The sequence below is a fragment of the Lepidochelys kempii genome, chromosome 1 (genome assembly GCF_965140265.1).
Source record: "Lepidochelys kempii isolate rLepKem1 chromosome 1, rLepKem1.hap2, whole genome shotgun sequence".
NCBI classification, from domain to species: Eukaryota; Metazoa; Chordata; order Testudines; family Cheloniidae; genus Lepidochelys; species Lepidochelys kempii.
The window spans coordinates 263,304,832-263,313,909 of record NC_133256.1 but is presented as its reverse complement, the minus strand read 5'-3'; the positions used below and the strand labels follow the sequence as shown (position 1 = coordinate 263,313,909).

Here is a 9,078-nt window from a genome sequence, read left to right as displayed (position 1 = left end):
ATCAGTGATCTAAGGTGACCTGCATAACACAGACCATTAGACTTCCCTGAATTAAATCCTATTTCAAATCCAGTACCTGTGGTTGAACTGCAGTGTGCATATTTTATAGGTTTTTTTCCCCCTAAAAGTCCAATTTTGATTTAAAAATTTCCAGTGATAGAGAATCAACCACAACCTTTGGTCCAAAGACAGTATACCGTTCCATTGTTATCCAGTTCACCTTATCCATCCTTTTAATGTGGGTTGGACATTGCACTGTCCTAAACCCACTCATCTTCCTGATATTATTCAGACAGCTGCACTTTAGCAATAGGTTGGAGATTCCTCCTTCTAAGTATCTGCTAGAGATACCAGTATATCTCATATACCCACTGAGGGAAAGGGGAGCTAGTGTATATGCTTAGGAGGGCTACCTACTTGTGCCTTTTGCTGCTTACTGCCTGTTCCTCTTTCCTCAGGGCAATACTCAAGTAATACGAAGAGAAGATGTGGAAAAATTCCTATTTGTCCATTCTCTATGTTCTATGCTGCACAAGCTATAAGACACTAGCACACAACTGTCATGTGTCCTCTACTGAGGCTTTTTGAGCTCTGATCCTAAGGTTATGAGAATTTGCCTTTAACTTGTGCTTACATTTTCCTCATCTGTAGACAGACTCCCTCTCTCTGGTATAGGTAGAAAGGTTATGAGCTAATCATAAAACTAAAATCTGTACTTAGTCTTATAATCTATTCCTTAGTTGGAGAAAATTAAATTTCATCTGACAGCTCTATGTTTTTTAAGTCAGTAGTGGGAGATTGAATAGAGATCTGGGCAGAATTGAGATTGGGATTTAATTCTGACTTCCGTGACTTTCTAGTATGAGGTGTTAACTATGACATAGTTGATAGGCCAGAAGAGACCGTTATGATCATCTAGTCTGACCTCCTAATTCCCAAAGCAGATCCTCTAGAAAAAAATCTAATCTGGATTTAAAAATTCAGTGATGGTGAATACACCATGACCCTTGGTAAATTGTTCCAAGGGTCAATTACTTTCACTGTTAAAATTTTGTCATTCCAGTTTGAATTTGTCTAATTTCAACTTCTAGCCATTGGATTGTTATACCTTTCTCTGCTAGGCTGAAGAGTCCATTACTGAGTATTTGTTCACCATGTAGGTACCTATAGATTGTAATCAAATCATCCTTTCTCCTTCTCCTCGCCTTCATCCCATCTATATGGAGTTGGCTCACAGGACTCATTTTATGGATGACTTTGGCAAAGTTTTAGGGTCAACTGCTACCCTGACACCAACCTTTCTTCTTTTTCCAACAGGCTTGGGAAGGGCTATGGAGGAGTTCAAGTAATCCTTTAAGCTTCTCTTCGTTAACTAAATATCACTATAAGGCAAGTTTTCTATTCTTTTAAATATTCCTCCCAATTTTTTTCCAGGTAGGCCATAAACTGACACTGGTGGGGGGAGGGGGGGTCAGGTTCAAAGGGCTACTACTTATCCCCTTGAGCTTTCCAGCTGGTGTGTGTGTATATATATATATATGTGTGTATATAATGTTTTTAATAGACAACATTTTCAAACTTAACTACATCTTAGTTTTTGTCTGGGACACTGAATTAAGACTCAGTGTTTCAATTCACATGGTCATTTGCAAGGTGGTTATTCCTATATCATTATAAAGGTTCATTACAATTATTTAAAAAACACAAAAAACTTCAGAAGGTGAACATTAACATGCCAAACACTGAATATTTATAATTTAGTATAAAATTTCAATTTGATAAGCTCCTCTTCTCCAACAGCTGCTTCTGCACAATCACTCAAAAGGAACAGATCTCACTAAGCATGCTTTAAATTTGTAGACTAACACACCCAGACCAAGATTTTAGGGAATAAATACCGATTCCCAAATTAATGGGTACCCATCTTGAGATGGTTTAACTGGGCTTTTTGGAAGGCTGATACTCAAATACATTTCCTTAAAATCACCCCCCCCCATTAGGGTGACTTGAGTTGGACACCCAAAAGTACTAGTCACTCTTGAAAATCCTGTTCTCATTCTTCTACTCTAACTATAGAGTCTACAAACAGGCAAGTTTGCTCTGCTGCTCTGTACTTGGTTAAAGCCTCAGTGACAATGTATTGTCTTTTTCTACCCTACTTTTTATGACCAGTAAAGAAAACTCACACCTGAAGTGTACTAATCAACATCTATGCTGCTTCCCGGTGTAAGTCATCCAAGCCCCCCTCCCGCCTACAAGTCTGGGATCCTTTCTCAGGTTACAGACCAGGGATGGCTAACCTGTGGCTCCGGAGCCACATGCGGCTCCTTGTATAGGCACCCACTCCAGGGCTGGAGCTGCAGGTGCCAACTTTCCAGTGGGCCAGGGTGTGCTCACTGCTTAGGAGTGCTCCCCTGAGCCTGCCATGCCCTTGTTCCTCCCCCTCCCTCTGAGAGCCTCCTGCACGCCACAAAACAGCTGATCAGGAGGTGCTGGGAAGGATGGGGAGGCGCTGATCGGTGGGCGGAAGGTGCTGGGAGCCACCGGTCACTGGTCCAGAGGTGGTAAATTTGGAGGGATGGGGTTTTGTGGTCGAAAACACTCACAATTCCCTCCCTTCTTGCTGCCTGTATAATTTGCATCTGTATACACATGGACACAAATACAGGGAAGTATTTTTCAAATTTTAAAAACTTTATTATAACCTGGTATATAAATAAATAGCTTTTTGTTCAAAGATGTTTTTAACAACAACTATTTACACATCATGTCATTTTTCTGATAAAAAATTGAACTATGCACTTTTTTTGCACTTGTATTCTTTCTTCTCATCAGTGAGGATTTCATGATTGGTTCCTTCTGGAATGCAGGGCATAGGTGCCCACCTCTTGCAAGAATCACACTGGATGTTTGATAAATAACAACTGAGAAAATGAAATCACAGAAGTTATGATGTTACACATACTTTCCATTCACTCATGCTATTCCTTCCACATGTAAGCATTACCTAAGATATGCCTATCACAGGGATGGGCAAACTTTTTGGCATGAGGGCCACATTGGGGTTCTGAAACCGTATGGAGGGATGGGTAGGGAAGGCTGTGCCTCCGCAAACAGCCTGGGCCCTGCCCCCTATCCAACCCCTCCCACTTCCCACGCCCTGACTGCCCCCCTCAGAACTCCGACCCATCCAACCTCCCCTGCTCCTTGTCCCCTAACCGCCCCCTGGGAACCCGACCTCTCATCCAACCCCCCCTGCTCCCTGTCCCCTGACTGCTCTGACCCCTATCCACACCCCGCCCCCTGACGCCCCCCAGGACTCCCACGCCTATCCAACCGCCCCCTGCTGCTCCCTGTCTGCCCACCAGGACCCCCTGCCCCTTATTCAACCACCCCTGCTCCCCACCCCCTTTTCATGCCACTCAGAGCACCAGGACTGGCAGCAACGTTTCATGGCTGGAGCCAGCCATGCCACCGCACAGTCCTGCTGTCTAGAGCACTGGTGGCATGGTGAGCTGAGGCTGCGGGGCGGGGGGGGGGGGGGGAGGGGACGACAGAAAAGGAGGGGTCTCCACGGCTGGGAGCTCAAGGGCCGTGCAGGATGGTCCTGCCAGCCAGATGTGGCCCGTGGACCGCAGTTTGCTCACCACTGGCCTATCACCATGATGGAAATGTTTCCTGTTGTGGAATTTTCACAAGAATCCTGATTCCGAAGCAGGTTATGGCATGTGTTTCTGATACAATTCTATGTTTCTTACCATTGTGCAATCCTCCACTTTTCTTTTCACAACTGACAAGGTTGCAGTATATGCAGTAGTCCTCCACGCTTTCTGAAAAATCAATATAGTGCAATGAAATGCTGATTATGTTACGACCAACACTCTAAATGCAGATCCTGAGTTATTAATTACTCTCAATATTTAAATCCAGTCACTGGTTTGAACATATTTTTTTCTTTTTCGTGAGTCGTATTTTCTCAAAGTTTTACTTTACTGCATCTGGATATAAAAGTATCCAATTTTATTTAACTGGTCTAGCAATAGCAACCATTCACCCCATTCTAATTTTTTGGTACTTAAAGATATTAATGATGAATAGTCACTATTACAGAACCAAACCCGTGAGATACCCCACTTTAGGGGTATTAAGATAACGGTCTGTTATGTAACATAATTCCGCTTTTCCGGTTATCTTCACACGTGCCTAACGAGTCTATAGTACATGGGAGAAAGTTATTACCCGACTCCTTCATTAGAACAATTGCTATTTGTCTTCTAAACGCAGTATTAGCTTCTTGTGATGTTTCTACTGAACGGATGTCTTTCTGCTGCAAATACGTTTCTGCAAACTAACACCACTTCTATTTAGAAAAAAAGATCATAATTAGCAGAGGTGAAAGTGGGCCGGGCCAGCATGCGGGTAAGAACCGGCCACCGGTTCCAGCTTGTACCTGGCTAACCGTACAATGCTGCTGTGGCAGTGCTTTATGCTTTCAGGTCGCTGCCCCCTTTATCTCTCCCCGCATCTGCGGCCCTGCCATAGGGTCCGGCAGCGCTGCTGGATGATACCAGAGCCACCAACAGTGGAGGAGCAAAAGGGGCAGTTGCCCTGGGGGCCGACGATTTAAAAGGGCCTGGGGTTCCTTGCCACCGCAGCAGCAGCTGTCAGGAAGGGCTGGCTGGGGGAATCTGGCCCCTCAGCCCGGCACCTTCGGCCCAAGACCGCACCCTACACACCTTGGCAAGGATGCTGGCACAGTGCGCACCAGTAATCGGCAGCATTTACTTCCACTCCTGATAGTTACACATAAATAACAGATGATAATGGCAATCTGGTATTCAAAACCTTTAAGATGAGTGGTCCACAGTTGTGGCCATCACTTTGTCTACTATGCTGAACAATTTTACTCTTCCAATCAGATGGGGAGTTGCTCGTTAATCGTTTGATGAAGTTTCTGAAATTTTTAGAGAGTACATTAGTGGACTGTGTAAATGAGCTTTTCTTCCCCCAGCCCCTATTTTTTTCTTCTTTCTACAGTTTCTGAATGGAGATACACATCCTTTCTATCTCTATTTACTTAATGATTGCCATGACTTATTGCTCATTTTATATATATATATATTTATATATATATATACACACACACACACTTTCATATTACTGTCGCACTCTTACACAATGTATCACCTGCTTTGCTGTGCCCAATGTTGATAACACCTTCGCACTCATGTAACATGCTACTGTTTCATGTCCACATTCTATGAAGTAGTTTAGCCAGACTCAAATCACACAAAGTCCACTCAAAGTCCATTAGTAAGCACATTCAGTACAAGCACATGCTGTTTCAATTTTTCTTTGAGGCTAACAGGAAGATATTAGTCTCACTATTGTTACATTCCTTGAAAATATTTTCACATTAACAGTTCATGTACACTAAAAGTAAGTATCTTAAAAATCACCTCCAGTTCCTCAGACATGTTCTTTCATATCTCATCTCATCACACCAGGGGTCAATTATTAACAATTCTTTTGTTTGCATCAGTGCTATCTGTGAGTTTAAATATATGTACAAGTTGTATTGGTAATGTGATAATTTCAACTATTTTATAATGACTTCTCAAAAAACAATCCATTAACATATTCTCATGTGTAATGTGTAACATACAGGAGAAAAGCATATTGTGAATTCATTGATCAAATCATTACAAACTGCATTCTTTCAAGTAACATTAACAACAGAATTTCACAGTAGCATTTTATTTTTAAATACTCAGTTCTTGGAATGTCAAGAGTTACATTCACATTCCACTTTCCTTTGCATGCACTGAACTCACTGAAAACCCACAACACAGGAAATTATACCACTGCTACCCAGGTGTGTTACAAATCTCTTATATAATACCACATTTAGTTATCATAATCCAGAAGTACAATAGAAAACATCTTACCGCAAGAACCCAATGACCTGGTGTGTGGTAAGGAAGCAATAATATATCACACTGAAGAAATCCATGCTGTATGGGGAAATAAGATTTGATGTTGGGGACTGTGATCTGTTACTGAATGCTAGAAAGAGAACAAGAAAAGGAGGACCAGTGGAACCTACCTATCGGGGACCATACACAATTATGACTGTTGAGGGTAAGAGAGTGAAATTACAAACCATGTAAGGAAAATTGTTAGGAACCATGTACAGTATCATGCATTTAAAACCATTTAAAGAGCCATCAACATTAGCTGCTGAAAGCACATCAGAGGAAAACATCGGAACTGAAATTGCAGTTGGTAACACTGAACCAGAAACAACCTCAGCCTGGACCAGTCCACGCAAGAGATCCACATCCTGGACACACTTCCTGGACACTAATAAGCGATGGTCACATAAACACCACCCTATACTGGAAACCTACTGACCGCTATTTCTACCTACATGTCTCCAGCTTTCATCCAGACCACACCACACGATCCATTGTCTACAGCCAAGCTCTACGATACAACCACATTTTCTCCAACCCCTCAGACAGAGACAAACACCTACAGGCTCTCTATCAAGTATTCTTACAACTACAATACCCACCAGCTGAAGTGAAGAAAGAGATTGACAGAGCCAGAAGAGTACCCAGAAGTCACCTACTACAGGACAGGCTCAACAAAGAAAATAACAAAACACCACTAGCCATCACCTTCAGCCCCCAACTAAAACCTCTCCAACGCATCATCAAGGATCTACAACCTATCCTGAAGGATGACCCATCACACTCACAGATCTTGGGAGACAGACCAGTCCTTGCTTACAGACAGCCCCCCAACCTGAAGCAAATACTCACCAGCAACCACACACCACAGAACCACTAACCCAGGAACCTATCCTTGCAACAAAGCCCGTTGCTAACTGTGTCCACATATCTATTCAGGGGACACCATCACAGGGCCTAATCACATCAGCCACACTATCAGAGGCTCGTTCACCTGCACATCTACCAATGTGATATATGCCATCATGTGCCAGCAATGCCCCTCTGCCATGTACATTGGTCAAACTGGACAGTCTCTACGTAAAAGAATAAATGGACACAAATCAGACGTCAAGAATTATAACATTCAAAAACCCGTCAGAGAACACTTCAATCTCTTTGGTCACTCGATTAGACCTAAAAGTTGCAATTCTTCAACAAAAAAACTTCAAAAACAGACTCCAACGAGAGACTGCTGAATTGGAATTAATTTGCAAACTGGATACAATTAACTTAGGCTTGAATAAAGACTGGGACTGGATGGGTCATTGCAAAAAGTAAAACTATTTCCCCATTTTTATTCCCCCCCCCCACTGTTCCTCAGATGTTCTTGTCAACTGCTGGAAATGGCCTACCTTGATTATCACTACAAAAGGTTCCCCCCCCACCCCCCCACTCTCCTGCTGGTAATAGCTCACCTTAAATAATCACTCTCTTGTTGCAGTGTGTATGGTAACACCCATTGTTTCTTGTTCTCTATGTATATAAATCTCCCCACTGTATTTTCCACTGAATGCATCTGATGAAGTGAGCTGTAGCTCACGAAAGCTTATGCTCAAATAAATTTGTTAGTCTCGAAGGTGCCACAAGTCCTCTTTTTCTTTTTGCAAATACAGACTAACATGGCTGCTACTCTGAAACCAGTAATACTACAGTACTTTGTTCTGTGACTGCAGAGGTATTAACAGAGCATTGAACATGAAATGATCTTTAACAATATGTTCTTGCTACTTACATTAAAGAAATTCATTCCACCTTGGTTTAGTAGAGAGACCTCTGATTGTCAAGTTTCCTTCCCCACTTTGAGCTCTAGGGTACAGATGTGGGGACCTGCATGAAAACCCCCCTAAGCTTATTTTTACCAGCTTAGGTTAAAACTTCCACAAGGTACAAACTATTTTATCTTTTGTCACTGGACTTTATTGCTGCCACCACCAAGCATCTAACAAATATATAACAGGGAAAGAGCCTGCTTGGAAACGTCTTTCCCTGCAAAATCCCCCCAAGCCCTACACCCCCTTTCCTGGGGAAGGCTTGATAAAAATCCTCACCAATTTGCATAGGTGAACACAGACCCAAACCCTTGGATCTTAAGAACAATGAAAAAGCAATCAGGTTCTTAAAAGAAGAATTTTAATTGAAGAAAAAGTAAAAGAATCACCTCTGTAAAATCAGGATGGTAATCAGATTCAAAACATAGCGAATCCCTCTAGGCAAAACCTTAAGTTACAAAAAGACACAAAAACAGGAATATACATTCCATTCAGCACAACTTATTTTATCAGCCATTTAAACAAAACAGAATCTAACACATATCTATCTAGATTGCTTATTAGCCCTTTACAGGAGTTCTGACCTGCATTCCTGCTCTGGTCCCAGCAAAAGCAACACACAGACAGAGAAAACCTTTGTTTTTCCCCCACCCCCTCCATCTTTGAAAGTATCTTGTCTCTCATTGGTCATTTTGATTAGGTACCAGCGAGGTTATCTTTAGCTTCTTAACCCTTTACAGGTGAAAGGTTTTTTTTCCTCTGGCCAGGAGGGATTTAAAGGTGGTTAGCCTTCCCTTTATATTTATGATATTGACCAATAAGAATCTGGTGTTACAGGTCCCCATAGTGCAATCTATATTTGCTTCTCCATTGTCAGTGTAGCTTTTATTTTGGTGAGTTTTGCACACAGATGCAGGAATGTGGACTTGAGCATCCAAAAGTTCTTCAGCCACTGTTCATCAGCCCAAACCTCCATTATTGCAAAAGATTTTTGCCCTTGGGAAGGATGTAAGATGACACAATATAATACGCATAGTGAATATCTGTGAGTCAACTTCTACACACAAGCAATGACTGTGAACATGGGACACTAAGGGCTGGATTCACAGCCAAGATAAATGCAGCAAAAGGCAATCCTCACTGCTGGATCAAATGCAAAGGAATTGTTGAAAACAGGACAGGAAATCAGTAATACTGGAAGTCACATGACCCAACAAAATAAACTTGAGCTATTAAAAGAAAAAGAAAAAAAGGTAGAATTAAAAACTCCTAATTACAAATCTAAGTACAAA

The 9,078-nt window shown here is 42.0% G+C and overlaps 1 long non-coding RNA gene across 3 annotated transcripts; it reads right to left on the bottom strand.

The window, feature by feature from the left end:
- Positions 1 to 2,699: 2,699 nt before the first annotated feature.
- On the bottom strand, positions 2,700 to 7,268 carry LOC140904965 (uncharacterized). Of its 3 annotated transcripts, none has more exons than XR_012156689.1 (4): positions 5,949 to 7,268; positions 4,240 to 5,548; positions 3,759 to 3,830; positions 2,700 to 2,924 (listed from the first exon to the last, which is right to left on the bottom strand). It is a non-coding gene; the product is annotated as an uncharacterized lncRNA (long non-coding RNA). The 3 variants fall into 3 exon arrangements; XR_012156688.1 differs by having other exon boundaries at positions 3,759 to 4,954; positions 5,460 to 5,548; XR_012156687.1 differs by having other exon boundaries at positions 3,759 to 5,548.
- Between the last annotated feature and the right edge of the window lie 1,810 nt (positions 7,269 to 9,078).